We start from the raw sequence: 17,816 nt of genomic DNA, 5'->3' as shown, positions 1-17,816 counted from the left end.
TTCGATAGCCCCGGGCACATCCCCAGCCCTTGGGATATCTGTTGACGCTAAAGATAATATCAAAAGGCATTTTTTCAGCTTCCAAACCAGTCATGTTCAGCTCAAATTCAAAGACATGTAGCAGATAGAAGCACAGCGGGCGGTGGCAACAGCCTAGCGGGAAATCTGGGTTTTGTAACGGGGGCTTGCTGGCCAGGACACTAAATCGGGCCAGTGTCTGCCTACCCTGTCCACTAGTATATTGATCACCTGCTCCCTGCTTCTCAAACTCCTTCCCTCCCTCCCTTCCTTCCTTCCAGCTCCAACCAGAATGCTCTCCTCAACTTAACCACAGGGGATCTTTGAGAGGAAAGATAGCTATTTACAGTTACCCTCATCCCTGGCTCTGCCCGACCTAGGGGTCCAGGGGGGCAAGTGGTCTGTGACAACTAAGTTCCTCAAGGTGCCAAGGTCTCTTTTTTTTCACAGTGGCACAGAGCACATGCCGAGAGAGAGAGAGAGAGAGAGAGAGAGAGAGAGAGAGAGAGAGAGAGAGAGAGAGAGAGAGAGAGCGAGATCATACACAGTCTGCTATCAGGCAGCACACATCTTTCAGGGCACAGAGAATTTCTTCCTGCCCCAGCCTTTCCTACCCAGCAACCCCTACAAATGACGTCCTCTCTCCATCCCGGCGCTACCAATTTCAAAATAGCTTCCCCTTGACAAGCTCTGCAATGCAGCAACCACTGACCTAACTATTCTTCCTCCTCCAGGTTAGGTCAGGCAGCTCCTTACTCTGAAGCCCCAGATCCAAGGAGCTGCCAACACCGCCTGCTCTCATTTCACTTGGCTTATGACAAGTGTATGTACATTGAAGAAATCCCTACCTGACCCGGCGATCAGCCCGAAACTTCAACATCTTTTTGGCAGCTCTGTTCGGCAGCCTAGGAGGACCCGCCAGCCACCCTGCTCCTACCATCCCTCTGAGCAGTAAGTCCTCCGGTCCCACGCAGGGCCCTAGTCGAGCTCCAGACACTGCTGGTGCCCCCTCTTCCTGGCTCCAGCATGAGAGAAGGGGTGTCAAGAAGCCCTAGGGGGCCTGTGGCTCCCCAGCATTCAGCCAGTCAGAGTGCTGGAGGCAGAATAAACAAGCAGGAGATGATAATCCTCCCAGTCCACGTCCCCAAAGAGAAAATGCTGAGATGGAGAGACAGGCGTACACGGAACAGGTGTACAACTTCCAGGTAGTCCGACCTCACTGTGCTAAGGACACAGAGCAGCTGGGCGGGCGGAGGAATCTGGAGCTACATGCTCATCTGCATGGCAGAAACTCAGCCAGCCGACCTGCGGGAAGACAGACAGTCCTCCCTGCCTCCCGATTCCCAGCCTGGAACACAGGCCTTTGGGCTGAAATCAACTTGCTTCCCAGAGACAGTTCTGATCCTGTGGGCACAAGGGTTAAATGAAGCTCCGGATCCACTGACGTTGTTGCCGCGCTGCCTGGAAGCTGAGGTTAATTAAGTCTCCTCTCTCCGCCTGCCCAGCCTTCTTCTGTCTGGACAGGAGCAGAATGAGGGAAGAAGCTTCTCTGCCTCGTTCCCCTACATGCTCCCTTTCGACCAGCCCCAGCTTGTTTGCCCTCTGCTCGCGGTGGTCCAGCTGAGGAGCATGAGAAGCACATGGGCGCGGGTGTAGTGGAGCCAGAGCTGGTGGCAAGGACTGGCTTCTTTGCTCAGGAGAAATTGAAGGAGAGCTTCCTCCCAAAGCTCGTGAGGAAGAGGGCAGCAAATGGGGCTCAGAGGAGGTCACTGTGTGTTTATTTCTTAAAAATCTTCTCAGATGCAATATGATAATTTCCAGCTGGCAACTGTCAGATCTGCTCAAGGGCAAGGAGGTCTGCATCGTCATTCATTCCCCTGACCTCTCCAGACAACGAAGATGGTCAAATCTCCCCTCCTAATGTCTTCCATGACTTAGGGTCCTTGGACTGCCAGGGCCTCGGAAGGTCATCTCTTCCATCCTCCTGCCTCCAGGCAAGCCCACTGGCTCTCCAATCAATCACATTAAGTGCCTTGGTTGTTTGTCAAGAATTCTAGCAAAGAAGACTCCAGACCCACTGTTACCTTATACTGCCGAGATATTCTTTTTGATACCAAATTTCAGTTCTTCTGGCTTTCAAGATTATTCCATTTTTGTCTTAGGATGACAGACTCCTTTCTGACTAATGTGATTCCTTTTAGCAGTGCCAGGCATTCTGTTGACATCATAGTCTGTTGTTATGGCAATTCTGTGATGTCACAACAGACACTGAAAGGGAGGGGCTAATCTAATTTTTTGGACGGAGGACAGAACTCCATCAGAGAATAATGTAATCAGTGAATGCAAAAGCAAACGGACAACATTATTATTTAACCCATGATGAGGCAAACTGCTCAGATATAGCTGGGGTCAATAGCTGCTGATATTTAAGCAACTAATCCTAAATCCAAAAAAAAAAATGTCAATATATTCAGACCTTTAGTGATACTTTTGCAAATTCTTTGTCCTGGTGACAAGAGGCTTCAGTTTCCAGATGCCACACTCTCCTTGTCCCTAGTCCAGTTATCGAGCCCTGCTACCATTATGGAGAGCTGAGCCCTCTTCTGATCCACACTTGAGGTCTCTGCCTGTGCACAGTAGGGGCTCAATAAATATTTGTTGAATGAATGAGCGAATGAAGGAACAAAAGAAACTCTCCATGTTCTGATTTAATTTTAGCCATCTGCATTTGGAGTTTCACATTCTATTACCAAGGGCTTCCCTATCTCTGCTCTCTCTTAAAATTAATTACTTCCTCTCGGTGAGAGAAGCTGTTTCGATCCCCTCACCCCCTCACTCAGCTCCCCTAACTGGCTCCCCCTTGAATATATAGTTTGGCTTTGATCCATCCTCATTAAGAGGGGAAGAAAATTAAGCTCATCTGCACAGGAGGAGGGGGTGGAGGTGCAATGGGAAAATGAGTTTTCTTCCTCTAGAAGCAAAAATATCCCCTTTCCCTTCAAGCTGAGCTCAGGGGCCTCCCACAGCCTTTGCTTAAGTTGCAAGTTAAATTACTTCTCCAGTGCCCAGTGAAGACAGCACAAGGGAGTAGGAATGAAGGCTCAAGGGTTTGCCCTGCCTGTCAAGAGCCCTGAAATCCTCAGGGTGACGTCCACATACCACACGCAGAATGCCTAGCTGGGGTTTTTTTCCTTTGCCACTAAATTGCATAGAATGGGAGGTTGCCATTTTAGTTTAGGCCTCAGGAAGAACTTACCAGGCACAGAATATTTAAAAAGGGAAACAAGGAGAGGTGAATGGTTTACTCTCTCTTCTTCCTTTTCTTTTGGGATGTCAGAGGGCCACCATTTCTCAAGGACAAATGGTTATGAATACATCTCCAAATGAACTTCTCAAATGCTACCCAAGGAAAGGGAGAATCTCAGGCAGTAAAGGAGAATTAGGGATGGAGGCAGGAGCATCCCTAAACTCCTGGGATGCCCACTAGGTGTTCACCTTGTCCACTGTACCTACAAAGGTGGCCCCAATGGTAATGCCATCAGCAGAAAGAGAATCGGCAGGACCAGGATTTTAGTCCAAGATTCAACAGGAATTAGCACTTTGATTTGACTTCTTTGGCCCTTAGTTTTCTCATGTGCAAATGAGAAGCCTTCTAATTCTATATGAAATAATAGCTGTAAACTTTGAAAATGTGAAATGTTTTATACATTAGAGATAATGGTTATGATCAATTCACTTAAAAACTAATCAAGAAATATGCCAGGTGCTGGAACTAGAAAATGAGATCCCACGGAGTCAGGCGTAAAAAGGCTGTGTATGGTGCGGGGCAGGGCAGGCGGGGGCTGGCATTCCAGAAGTGCCAAGACTGATAAATGACAAAGAAAAGGGGCAGCTCCTCTCTGCTTTCCAGGCATTTGTCTCTCCATCTAGTTGGGGCTTTTCTACAGTTCAAGAGACACTCTCAGCTTCTAAGTCCTAGTGATAGACAGCCTCACTGCAGAGTAACCATGTACTGATTCCTTACCAAACATCCTCCCTGAGAATGAGCATCTGTCTGGAGTGATATCTGGCGGTACGCAGTCAAAAGCAGCAAATTCAACCTTCACGACCCTTGGCAAGCGTGCATATTTGCACATGCACATACACAAGCACACGCACACCCAAGCTGGACACCCAGAGCTTCCACTCTGATGAATATTAAACAAGTGGAGAAAGACACTCAACCCTTCCACCCCTGAGCCCCTCTTGGTTATCTGCCGTACACCAAGCTGCTTCATTTCCATAGCTCCTGAGAATCTGCTGACAGAGAATTAGCCCTGGCCAGGCTTCCCCATCCTGAGAACGCTTTGGCTTCTGGCATTACAGCTCATTAGATGGAGAGAGGACAGCGAGGTGAGTGGGAAGGAGGGCTGCCTATGGACCATCCCTCCCACTTCCTTCCAGCTAGCAAATTCCAAGCCAAGACTGTCCACACTCCAGGGAGGATTTCTGCTGCCAACAGAGGAGGGGAAAGGTTTGGCTCCTGCTCTCCACCTCCCCCTCTGGATCGCATCATTATTTTCAAAGCGCTTTATCTGCTCCGGCATTCTGTCCCAGTTAAAAACCAGCTCAGTTTACATTTCCAACAACCCTGATGTGCCTGGTTCCTGGAGCTCCCCGAGTCATTCTTAGGAAAAAAACATACACTCCCCCAGCCAGAGCCCCTCTGTTCGACTATTGTTGCACACAGATAAGAGGCTTACTGAATTAGGCCCTGGTGGCAACTCTAGGTATTTGCATGTGAGAAGGAGCACCTCTAAAGATACAGTCTCCTTTCCATTTGCTGCCTACAGATCAAAACACCAGTTCTGCAGGCTCTGGGGGTGGGGGAGGGTCCAGCTGCCAGCCTTGTACTTGTACTTGCTCTCCTCTCCTCTCTGTCCTGGCCCCACCCAGGCCACAGTAATTTCCAAAATGGCAAAAAGAAGGTATCCTCCTTCAGGCAACCTTGACTATCTGAAAATGCTAGGCTTCTGGACTGAGTGTGTAGGAGGTAAGACTCATGCTGCTCTCTTTCCTGCCTAACTCTGCCTGTCTTCACACACACACATCTCCACCCCCAGGGCCAAAACACATTTCCTTACCCACGATGGCCAGTCATGGAATACTGGGGAAGGTCACCCTGAGCTGGGGCCCTACATCAGATGGAAAGCAGAAGAGCTGGCTCTTGAGCCATGGGATGGAAAGCAAAAATCAGAGGCCAGATCCAGGTTTCCTTCCTTCCATCCTATGTGGATATTCTTCCGTCTCACTGTGTTATCTCCTAGCCCCTGCCCTGCGCCTCTAGGCGCCTTTTATTCCTATACTAGAAGAGAGGAAAGCCTATGGCAGCAGCATAAGAGTGGGAGGACCTATGTACTCTTTAGTCAGGGTAATGGCTCACTCTGTGTGTGTGTGTGTGTCTGTATATGTGTGTATAAATGTGAGTATGTGTGTGTAGTGGTATATGTATGTGTGTATGTGTGAGTGTGTCTATGTGTGTATGTGTGTAAATGTGTGTGTCCATGTGTATGTCATGTGTGTGCAGTGTGTCTATGTAAGTGTGTACATGTCAATGTGTGTACATGTGTACGTGTGTGATATGTATGTGTAATATTCTGTGTATAGTGTGTATGTGTATATATATGTATATTGTGTTAGGTGTGATGTGTGCCAATTGTATATTGTGTGCAGTGTGTACATGTGTACTATGTATGTGTAGTGTACGTCTATGTGTGTATATATGTGTCTATGTGTGTAAATGTGTTTCTGTGTAATATGTGTATTTGTGTGTAGTGTGTATGCATATATGCATATGTGTAAATGTGTGTATGGGAACGTATGTGGACAGGAGGGAATAGAAATATCTCTCAGGGAACTTCATGGGGAATCTTCATGCTCATCTTCTTCCTGGCTTGGACTATCTTATCTTTAAGCTGATTATTTTATGAATTCCATTTGTATTCTGAAAAATGAAGATCACCAGGATGGGTATTCAGCCTCGCCATGTCAGTTATTAAAATAGGGAACTTCTTCCTTATTGGACGGTGAAGAGCCACTCTGCCAGGCCTCTTGAGTGCGCCCACCCCCTTCCCTGGCCAGTGCCGAGGCCCTCCCCACCTCTGTGATCCAGAGACACCACAGGGCCCTCCAGGATTCCAGGCCAGTGTCCTTCCTGGTGGATAAATTGTTGAATGTCATTCCTAGGACATCCCTTCAAGTGTTAAGAACAGTGGTTCTGGGGCCCAGAGGTTGTTACGGGCAGGATGGAGGCATTTCCCCCTCACACCCTGCCCCAACCTGGAGAACTGGGCCAACCCAGCTTTCTGGGGCTCCTCACACCCCTGTCCTCCTGGCTTCTGTTCTGTTCCCTGCTAAGAGGAAAGGGAAATGAAAGAAGGAGAAAAAGAGGCTGCCTAGGGCTCCAGCTCCATGTTTTCCTTTTCTCAACCTTCCCCTGAGTGGCCCCCAGTTAAGCCAGAAAGAAAGGGGAAGAAGGCCTCAGTCCCCTCCCCTCAGCCTCCAAGTTGCTTTCTCTTGACAGTCAGCAATGGGGAAAGAGTCCCAAGAGATAGTGGGGCAGGGCAATAATTAATTACCCCTCCTCCCCCAGCTCTGAGCCCAATCCCAACCCCCTACCCTTCAGAGGCTGAGGCAGCCCAGCTGTCCACACTTCCAGGCCTGTGGAAGGTCACTGGAACCAGCTCTTTTCATTCCTAGCTCAGCAAATTTGGGTCTGGTGTCCCACAGAGAGCAGTAACCCCACCCCACCCTGCAGGAAGGAATTTTACAAAGTAAGTGCTTGTATGAAGCTGGGCTGTTGTCCCTCCTTTCACACCCTCAAAAGCTACAAATGATTTCTTGGTTCCTAATCTGGCAATTTGCAAGGGTCAAGCTCTTCTGTGCCTTAGTTTCCTCATTTTAAGAATGAAATAATGGTAATAAGCGATGTCTTGTTCAGGAAACAACATAAATTTCCCACCAGATTAAACAGCAGAGGAAGAAAGGTGATGATGCCATCAGGGGTTATGGAACTAAGGGATAAATCAAACTCACAGACATGGTCACTGGTCCTTGCACCGGGAGGAAGGCAAAGCTCATTTCAGAGTCAGGGAAGCTGAGGTCCACTGCCCCAGCAATAGTGACAGGAGAGACAAGACAAAGTTCCCATCTCCTTCACTGTCCCCAGTCCCATCTACATGCCCAACCTGAGCTCCTGTCTCTAGCAAAGAAGAGGAAGAGAGCGTCATGATTCAGGGTGATTCCAGCTCCATATATAGCCTGCTGAAAGGACACAGGGATGAAAGCCACAGACCTTCTCACTTATAAGCCCTGTGGGCATAAGTCTGGGGACTGTGGTGTGTGATGTGGGGTGGGGGCACTGCCTAGGAGCAGAGGTGTGGAGGGACAGCCACATATACGCTGCTTACAGCCTGGCCTTCTTTGTCACTGTGCCCTGGCCAGCACCTCACACCCAGCAGGAACTGAATGGCTGTTGGATGGAGTGGCGTACAGGCAGGCCAGTGGTCTGCTTTGGGACGTTGAATAAGAGAGGCAGGAGAACTCAGCCTCACATCCCTCTCATTGGATCCCAGGGACAGATTCCATCTGCTCCATGGCCCCTCCTCTCCTTGCCCCCTCCCTACTTGCCAGCCAGACTCTGATAAGAGTCTACAAAGCAGAGGCTTTGTCTGGGGAAGAGGAGAGCAATAAATCAATGGGAGTGGGAGAGCAGGAGCCTGAGTGACTGCTTCTGGAGGAAGGAGCCCCCACCTGGGAGGGCTGCATGGGGTTGGGGTACAGAGGCAGGTGGGATGGCAGCAAAGCTCTAGGGTAGCGCTGCTCCTCACCTGCCCAGGGGATGAGACTGCCCCTGTGCCCCCAGAGAGGTTCAGCTGCTTGTCCCTCCTAGACTGGGAGTAACAAGCAAGCAGGGACACATGTAGATTGTGGGAAGTTATGAACCCCTCCTTCGTCAGGACTGGGGAGTCTGGAACTTCCCATATACTTGGGGAGCTTGCCAAGGTCTCCAAGGGCAGAAGAATGTCCTGGATTGCTGTCTGCTGTAGGGAGGATTCAAAAGGAGCTTGGGGACAAGGGCCACCAGTGGAACCAGCCAGAAAACAGCTACGCCTGGGGAGAATCCTTGCTGTCGTCCACCTCTGAGGACTGAAGACAATCATCATGACCTGCCCTGACATCCCAGAGCGGAACAGAGGTCTGGAAGGGAAAGGACTTAGGAGAACTTTTGAAGAAAGCTGTCCGATGAAGACAAAGAATAGACCGAGGGAGGTGTCTCTGTGGCTACCCAGTACTTGCCTTTTACCTTTCGGGGTCTCCGTTTCCACATTTGTAACATGGAGTGATACCAGAGTTGCTGGGAGGATTAAACAAGATCACATATTTAAAGCATCTTGGAGAATGCTTGGCACATAACAGTTGCTCAGTAAATGGGTGATGTTATAATCATTAATAAAGGAATAAAATAAAACAAGTTAGCACCGTCCCAAATCTGTGCCATCCAATTTAGTAGCCATTAATCATATGTAGCTATTTACAATTAATTCATTAAAATTAAATAAAAATAAAATTCAGTTCCTCAGTCATGCCAGCTACATTTCAATAGCTGCAGCGGCTCCCATATTGGACAGAGCAATTGTAGCACATTCCGTGTAGAACAGCCTCTAAGACAGGGCTGAGCAAGATGTTTGTTCTCTAAGCCACCTTCCAGTTCTAATATTTTTGGGTTTTATGAAATACCTTACTCCAAACCAGTTTGTCCTTCCATCAGCTATGTGCTCAGTGTCCTCAGGGAATACAAGTACCCTTATAGTCCTCAGCTAAACCAAAAAGAAAGGGAACTCTGCTGCCAACAATAGCAAAAAAGTTAAAAGTCTAAAACCAAATGATACACTTCAATGTCCAATCAGAATTAATTTGGATAATCCATCATTTTTAAATATATGTATTAAGACCCCTTCTGGGGTTTGAAAATACTGTTAGCCACAGCCCTCCTGGGGGCAGGCGGGGAGGGGAAGCATTTGGGAAAGGTTATAGTGTAGCTCAAGGAGGTGGGGAGAGGAGAGTTGGAAAAGGGGAAAGAGTTTGGGAGACAGTCTAGAGATACAGGGGATGTGCTCCTCCCTCCTGCCTTCCTTTCCTTCTTGGATTGGTGAACTTCCATCTGAGGCTAGAGGGAAGAAGATGAAATAGGTGGTGTGCAAGGTCTTTTGGTCCAGAGCAAGTAGAGCCAGCACAGGGGGAAGAGAGAGAAGCTGCCACCAAGGACAGTGGGCTTAGGAGTCTACCGTCCCCTGCACCTGCCCTGTCCTCACGCCGGCATCCACCCTGACCTGGATGGAGCCTGTGCTAACAAATGGCACACAATGCAGCTGCCAGTGTGCCCAGTGACAACCACGGCTTAGAGAGGGGAGGGAAGATCTCAGAGAAAGGGAAGCGGTGCTCCAGGCCTAGACCCCAACCTCGAGGCCAGAGGAGGAAAAGAGGGGGCCAGGGAAGGAAGGGAGAGAGCGAGGGGGAGGAAGGAAGGGAATCCGGTAAGAGACACTGCTGCTTCCTCCCCTGTCCCTCTGCCACGCAGTAGCCTTGACGGAAGAGTGGGCAAAGAAGCTGTGACAAGAAGGGACAGAATGCCTTGGGAGGCCTGAGAGAGGAGGCAAGGGAAAGGGGTGCTCTGCTGCTCCCAGCCAGGACAGAAGCCAGTCTTGGAAAGTGACACGTGAGTAACAGGTGTGTCTGCCTACACCTGTTGGAGCACATGAACAACTATCCTGCTGCTGCAACTTCTGTCTGGGCCTGGGAATAGCACAGGCTACATAATTCACAAGGCCCAGTATTAAATAAAAATGCAGGGCCCCTAGCAAATTGAGAATTTCAGGCTGGTGACAGCAGAACAGTACACCAAGCCCTTCCATGAAGTCCACGCCACCTCAGAGTAGTAATTCCTGCGTGCTTTTCCTGGGAGGATGAGGGCAGAGGCAGCTGGTCACATTTATGGCTAACTCTCAATACAAGGCAGAGCATGGCAAGTGGCCCCACTGCTCTCCCTGTCTACCTCCCACTCTTCCTTGGCTCACATGCCCAGGAACTGGGCTGTTTTGCTCCTGCCTTGCGTTGGCTGTCAGGGCTGGCACCTCCCTCTTACTGCGCCTGGTTTCTGTTTGCCTGAGGGCAGCCCAGCCAGAGGAAGCACCACCACAGAATGCCATCTGAGTGAGCTTGCCTTATCTCTCAAGTGTGCCTTCAAGACTGGCATAGGGAGCACTTTGTTCCTACCCAACAGACCCCTCCAGGGTCACCTAACCATCACCATTATGTCACCAAACCTTTTTCCTCCCAAGAAAGAGACAGAAGACAAAAGGGCTCCTGGCTGAGAGGGGGTAATCAACATTTCTGCTTTGGAGACTAGTCAGGCTGTCATTTTTTGTCACATGTGCATGTGTGAGTACGTATACACACACACACACACACAAGAGATTTCATTAGCTGAGAAAAGTCAGTCTGATCGACCTCGTGCAACAGAGCCAAGGAGCTCTTGTCCATACTCCCTGCACAAGTCTGTCATGAGAAGGTGCCAGGGTCAAAGAGCACAAGTGTTTTGGAGGTTGCGGGAATGAGGGACCTGAATGAGAAGTTGAGGAAAGGGGACAACAAACACCTGAACCCAAAAGATTGGTTCTCTTTCTTCCTGGATTTCAGTTTTGCTCCCAAATGACAACTTTACCTTCTTGATGAGTTAAGAGTTTTCCCCACAACTCTCTGCACCGCCCCCCTACCCTCCACCTCTCCACAAATAAGTGAAAAGGAAAAAAGGCAAGACACTGTTATTCCAGTCTCCTTTGGCTGTGCTCTCTCCACCTTCCTTCTGTGGCCTGGTCCCAAGAAATCAGCCCACAAGAGAGGCCCATGGTGCTTCTGCCCAGAGTTCTGGAGACAATGGCTCAGAGAGGAAGGAAGAGCAGCGGCTGCAGCTTTGTGTACAGGGTGGCCACACAAAACCATTGTCTCTGCATCAGGACAGACAATGGTTTGTATCCCCGGCTTCTGTGTGGAGTAGCTCACCCCACTGGATTGAAACAATCCTGAAGGTTTCCTTCTAATAAATAGAAATGATACCGACCTCTGGCCCCAGGCTGAGAATTTGTATCTGGTTGTAACAAAAGCCCACTAGCCCACTCTAGCTGATGGAATGGGTGTATCTAGTGTCCCCTAACCTGTTCCAGAGCCACCCAGACAAACACAGTGGACAGATAACCGACCACTCACTTACCTGTGCTCTTCTGTGGTCCCCTCTGCTCTCACCCTGACTCCTTTCACACTCAGGAATAGGGAAAAGGTTTCCCTTTAATACTCACCAGGTCCCTGGTGGGTAGCAATCATTAACAGCCACACATGCTGACTGGTCTTAACCCCTTCAGTGCTGGGCTGCCTCCAGCTGGCTGACAGATTGCCGTGTCCCCTCTTCTCAGCCCTGAGGAAGCGGCGACTCCCACTTTGACGCCATGCACCTGAGTAAAGCACTGCCTCCCATGTACAGAAGGAGCCCTCTAGTCCCACCCTGGCCGCCCCGCCTGATTGGAGCACACTCACAACCTGAGGCGCTTGACTCTGGCACGATGCCCAATTGGATGAACCCACATTATGAAATATTTGCCTTGTGGGCCAATAGAGGAGCTGGGATCTGGGGGAGGGGATGATATTTTTATTTATTCCTGGAGGAGGGAGAACAGACAAAGGTAGTCATAGCATCTCCAGCCTGGGGACGAGAAGCAGTGGGAAGGCGGGCTTCGTGTCAGTGTAAGTGCCTCTAGCTGCTCTGTCGAGATCCAGTGCACAATCCTTGAAGGCATCTAAGCAATTTCAGCTCCTGGCTGTTTAGCTAGAGGGTTTCTTTGCCTTAATAACTGCCCACCTCATTCAGGAGTTTGGAGAATGGAACTAGAAATTGTAATGGAAAGGAAGAAAGGAAACACCTTGACAGGCAAAGGATTGCTTGTGTCTGCAAAAACTATGTGGCCACAGGTGGCTGGTCTTCTTTGTATTTCAAAGTAGCAGAAATCATTTTTGCCTCTTTGTAGGATGCAGATGAAAGGTGGGCAGGAATGAGTAGCGACAGATCCCCTCTTTGTCCATTTAAAAATAGACAGCTGATTTGGAGAAATCTAAATCCAGCATAAAAATATCTACATGTAGGACACATGCAAATCTATGCAGATATGTGCGAACGAGCAGCTCCAGGCTCAGAGTAAGTCCTTGCCAAGATTTTTCTAGTTTGAGCAAGAAATCAGGTAGTCTCAAAATCCTACAACAGAACATCTCACTAGAGCATAAAGATATCAGTAGAGGGAGCATTAAGAGCTCAATAAACATACTTATTGAACATTTACTACCTATAAAGCCTTTAAGTGCAGTTTAGCAGAGATTTTAAACCATGATCATAAATATGATAGGATATACAGGAAAATGCAAACGACCTCACTCTACACACCCACCATTAATACCCCCTTCTGCCTTCAGGTCTCAGTGGGTGAGGGGCGGCCACCTCTGACCAGCCTGGGTCTAGTCACTGGCACTTCCTCCTTATCACCACTGGTTCCTGTTTGTCTATCAGCAGTCCAGCCGCGGGTGGCTCAGGATCCGTGCTTAAACAAGCCAGCGGCCTTATCTTATCTCCTGGGCTGCCTTCCCAGTGGCCTGATGGCTGATTGGCCCTAGTCTCTTAAAGGGGCTGCACTGCATTGCCACCTGTTTCATTCACCCTCAAGGATACCCCAAAAACCTAGGGGGACATTGCCTGTGGAGGGTCCGATTCACCACACCACCTCCTCCTCTCACACACTTTGTAGCCATGGCTGATTACAGGGCTGCTGATGGAATGACTTAGTGACTTAAACCAGGGAAAGATGCTGATGTTTTACATGCCATTTTAAATGCTCATCATATCATGCAAATACCACAGAGCTCAGTATTTCCAGGCTCCTGTTCTGTTAAACTGAATTTTTAAAAGAGGCTCAGGATACAAAGCCAACATAAAAAAAGTCGTTTGTATCTCTATATACTAGCAGCAAACAATGAAAAATTTAAAAAATTTAAAATATCACAATAGCGTAAAAATATGAAATACTTAGGAATAAATTTTACAAAAGATATGCAAGATCTATACACTAAAAACTATAAAACATTGCTGAGAGAAATTAAATAGAATTCAAATAAAGGGAGAGATATAGTTTGCACGGACTAGAAGACTCAATATTGGTGAGATATCAATTTTTCCATGGATTTATCATAATCCCAAACCAAATCCAAGCAGATTTTTGGTAAAAATTGACAAGCTGATTCTGAAATTCATGTGGAAATTCAAAGGATCTAGAATAAACACAACTTTGAAAAGAAAGAACAAAGCTGGAAGGGAGACTACGTGACTTCAAGACTTATTATAAAGCTACAGTAATCAAGACAATGTGGTGTCAGCATAAAGGTAAATGTTTAGATAAATGGAACAGAAGAATCCAGCAATAAACACTGCATTTTCAACTGATATTCAACAAAGGTAGAAAGGCAGTTCAGTGGGGGAATGACAGGCTTTTCAATACATGATGCTGGAAAAACGTGAGATCCACATACCAAAAAAAACCAAAAAACCCTTGACCCTATAACATTAAAAAATTAACTCAAAATGGCTTAAGACCTAAATGTAAGAGCTAAAACTGTAAGATTTCTGAAGAAAACACAGGAGAAATAGAGTGACTCTGGGTTTGGCAAAGATTTCTTACATATGACCGCAAATGCACCAACAATAAAGAAAAAGTAATAAACTGAACTTCATCAAAATAAAAAACTTGGGGCCGACCCGGTGGCTCAGGTGGTTGTAGCGCTGTGCTCTGCCAAGGTCACCGGTTCGATTCCCACATGGGCCAGTGAGCTGCGCCCTCTACAGCTAAGATGGTGAACAACGGCTCTCCCTGGAGCTGGGCTGCCGTGAGCAGCCGGAGGTTGGCATGAGCTGCCGTGGGCTGCCGTGTGCTGCTGTGAGCTGCTGTGAGCAGCCGATGGACAACTGACTGCCTCAGCCGGGGGTGGAGGGGGGAGCGCAAGGCTCATAATCCCAGCATGATGGGCCAGGGAGCGGTGTCCTACACAACTAGACTGAGAAACAACGGCTTGAACTGGAGTGGGGGTGGGGGGAAGGCGGAAGAAAGGGGGAAAAATAAATAAAAATAAAAAACTTTGCTCTTCAAAAGATGCTTTAACAAAAATGAAAGGTAAGCCATAAACTGAGAGAAAAGATTTGCAAAACATGTAACTGACGTGTTTTAGCTAGCATATATAAAGAACTCTTACAACTTAATATTAAGGTGGCAAACAACACAGTAAAAAACAAACAAACAAAACGGTAAAAGATTTAAACAGACACTCCACCAAAGAAGACAGACGGTGTTAAATAAGTGCATAAAAAGATACTCAACATCACTAGTCATTAGGCAAACACAAATACAAATGAGGTAACACTACACACACCCACCAAAATAGCTAAAATGAGACTAACCATACCATGTGTGACATGAATGTCGATGACCTGGAACTCAGACCCTGCTGGCGAGAATGGAAATAGGACATCTGCTTTGGAAAATTTGGTAGTTTCTTAAAAAGTTAAACATATACATAGTTACCAAACAACCCATTGATTCGCTTAGGTATTTACCCAAAAGAAATGAAAGAACACGTTCACACAGAGACTTATATACAAATGTTCATCGCAACTGCTTAGTAAGACCCCTAAACTGCAGGGGTGGCCAATTAGCTCAGTCAGTTAGAGGACAGTGCTCTTAACAAGGTTGCCAGTTCGATCCCCACCTGGGCCACTGTCAGCTGTGCCTTACACAACTAGATTGACTTGACTTGGAGCCGATAGGTCCTGGAAAAACACTTAAAATAAACAATAAAAGTTTTTACAAAAAAAAAAAAAAATCTGAGCTTGAGAATTAAAAAAAAAAAAAAGGAAGAAAAGGACCCCAAATGGCAAACACCTGAATATCCATGAACACCAATGTGTCACATCCATATGACAGAAGCTGCCTCCGCAATAAAGTGAATTACTGATCTACACAACATAGATGCATCTCAAAATAATTATGCTGAGTAAAAGAAGCCCTGCCCTCTCCTCAAAAAAGTATGATTCCATTATATAAAATTCTTAAAAAATGCAAACTAATCTATAGTGGCAGAAAGCAGATCAGAGGTTGTAAGGGGATGAGGTGCATGGAGGAGTTTCAAAGAGGCAGGAAGAAACTTTGGGGGAATGATGGATATACGCGTATGTGCATTATCTTAATTGTGGTTATAGTTTCACAAAATACATCAAGTTTTACCCTTTAAATATATACAGTTTATCATAAATCAATTATACATCAATAAAGCTAAAAAAGGAAAAAAAGCCTTCAGTGGAGAAACTAAAACAAACTACTCTTGGGCCCCACCCATTATGTTTTACACTGTGATAAAAAGTGAGTGAGTGGGTGGCGGATGGGAAGGGATCCCAGCTTTTCCTACTGACTTGTTTCAGTCTGACAGAAATGCTGGTTAAAGATGGGGATGGACATGGACCCTGAATCAGCCTGGACTCTTCTCATGGATTTAGGTCAAATAATGTGGCAGTCCTGAATATGGCCTTTATAAAAAATAAAGGATTATTTGCTTTACAACAGAAGGCATAATATCAAGTAAAACCCTTCACAGTTCACAAAGCATTTGCATCATTATCTCCTTTGACTCTTTTATGGTTCTATGAGGTAGGCAGAAAAAAATATTAACACTTTTGTTTTACAAAAAACACATGAAGATTAAAGAGGTAAAGGGTCTTGGCTAAGATAACCCAGCTCCTACATCGCAGGCAAGGCTGAACCCTGTGGTTGGTCCAGAGCTCTTTCCTGCTAACACATGACCTGCCCCCACAGCCTGGCTAAAACCCCTGCCTGTGTCCCTCAGCTCTTGCTCTGTCTCAGAACCATGAGGAACATGGACTGCACTGGGCAGATGCTCTCGGCCAGCGGCCAGCGACAGACCTGGAAGGGGCTCCCAGGATGGATGAAAACAAGGGCAGATCTAGGGTCAGAACAGGTTCAACTACGGAGAACGACTCAGTGGTAGGACAGGGAAGACTGGTTGACATGAGGGGATCCAAGGATCTAATTCGATCACACTTTTGATGAGAAAAGAGGGGGAAAAAAATCCAACCAAACACCACTCCCAAGGCAGGAAGTCTGGTGGGTGTGGAAGCAGCTGGAAGCTGTTAGAGGGCTCCAGGCCAGAGACTAGGCTGGGTTCCAAGCCTCTGTACCCCTCCTCTCCCTCCTGTTCTTTCTGTCCCTCCTCCTCCCTCCTTCTCCTCTCTGGCTAGGGTGCAAGAACAGTGCTCGCTGGAAGCCCCACCTCTTTCTCCCCCTGTTCTAAGGACAGGATGATGGGGAGAGGAGAAAAGCCACCCTGCAGGGCATGAGGGCACAAAATGTGAGGGGCACCCAAAAACTCAGTAATCAAGATTAATGATATTTAATGCAATTGTTTTTGAAATGAAAAGTAATGCAAAAAATCTGTGATGAATGAAATATTTTCAATAAAGCTGGATCAGTATTACTGAATTTCCCTTTTGTCTGTGACTCCGACATGGCTTTGAGTGGCACTGGTACTGATCCTCTTTACTGATATTTTGTTCTTCATGAAATTTTTGCACTGACTTTGATTTTTTTAAATATTGCATTAAAATAATGTGGCAGACCTGAACATGGTCCTTATAAAAATAAAGGATTCTTTACTTTATGACAGAAGGGAAAATATCAAGTAAAACCCTTTACAGTTCCCAGAGCACTCTCATCATTATCTCATTTGATTCTTTTATGGTCCTATGTCGTAAGCAGAAAAAAAGTTATATTGGTTACTGAGTTTTTGGCACCCTCTTAAATTTTGAGCCTAGGGAGAGTGCTTCCATCACCTCACCTAGTCAGCTCTGCTCAGAGACGAGGCGGGGGTAGTGGCAGGCAGACGGGGAGCCTGGACAAGGCCCAGAAAGGACCAGGGAACGTCCTCCACTTTTCAAAACCCCTCAGTGCATGAATAATAAAGAAAGGCTGAAGAATTCTTCCACATTTAAGGGGAGTAGAGACGTGGTCCTGGATTAGATTCTAATGACATTATTAAGGCAACTCATGAAATTTAAATATGGACTGTTCAGTAGATAATAGTATTGTATCAATGTTATGTTTCCTGAATTTGTTAATTGTACTGTGGTTATGTAGAAGAATATCCTTGTTTTCGAAAGGGAAAAAAAATGATGAAGAGAGCCCAGAGGGGTGACAGCTGCCTGAGAGCTACAATAAACCAAATACCCCTCTCTCTCCAGCACTCTCTCCTCCTATTCCAAGAAGTCCCAAGAGGGGACATTAGGAAATGGTGATGGCAGGAATTCTTGTCAGAGACTGAGTACTGGAGGGCTGGTTGGACATTTTTTTCCTGAAACAAGAATTAACCTTGAATTCCTAAATCACTCCTCACCCTCCCAGGAAAACTTAACAACTGGCACAGGAAAGAAAAGGAAATTAACACCTCCCTAAGCCATGACACTAGCAAATTCTCTGCTTAACCTCCAGAGATAGGTACTGCTGTCCTGGGCTGATGAAGAAGAAACCTGAGCGGTCAGGTACGTAGCCCAAGGCTATACAGTTAGGAAGTGGGAGAGCTGGGATTACAGCCCAGGACACAGTCCA

At 47.0% G+C, this 17,816-nt stretch overlaps 1 protein-coding gene across 14 annotated transcripts in view; it reads right to left on the bottom strand.

Moving 5' to 3' along the window:
* The window catches only part of PLEKHA6 (pleckstrin homology domain containing A6), a 133,636-nt gene that overhangs the window by 45,655 nt on the left and 70,165 nt on the right, over positions 1-17,816 (bottom strand). For 2 of the 14 annotated variants that reach the window (XM_033092256.1, XM_033092247.1), the window contains exon 1: positions 11,327-11,371. The exons of 11 other annotated variants lie outside the window; for them this stretch is intronic. The gene's annotated coding sequence lies outside the window, so the exon portion shown is untranslated. Of the gene's footprint in view, positions 1-11,326; positions 11,372-11,411; positions 11,558-17,816 lie in introns of those variants that run through there. One more of the 14 variants, XM_033092250.1, reaches the window with a different exon arrangement.

Source organism: Rhinolophus ferrumequinum, chromosome 22 (assembly GCF_004115265.2).
Source record: "Rhinolophus ferrumequinum isolate MPI-CBG mRhiFer1 chromosome 22, mRhiFer1_v1.p, whole genome shotgun sequence".
Taxonomy (NCBI): domain Eukaryota; kingdom Metazoa; phylum Chordata; class Mammalia; order Chiroptera; family Rhinolophidae; genus Rhinolophus; species Rhinolophus ferrumequinum.
The sequence above is the reverse complement of the archived record's forward strand: the minus strand, read 5'-3'. Positions and strand labels throughout refer to the sequence as shown.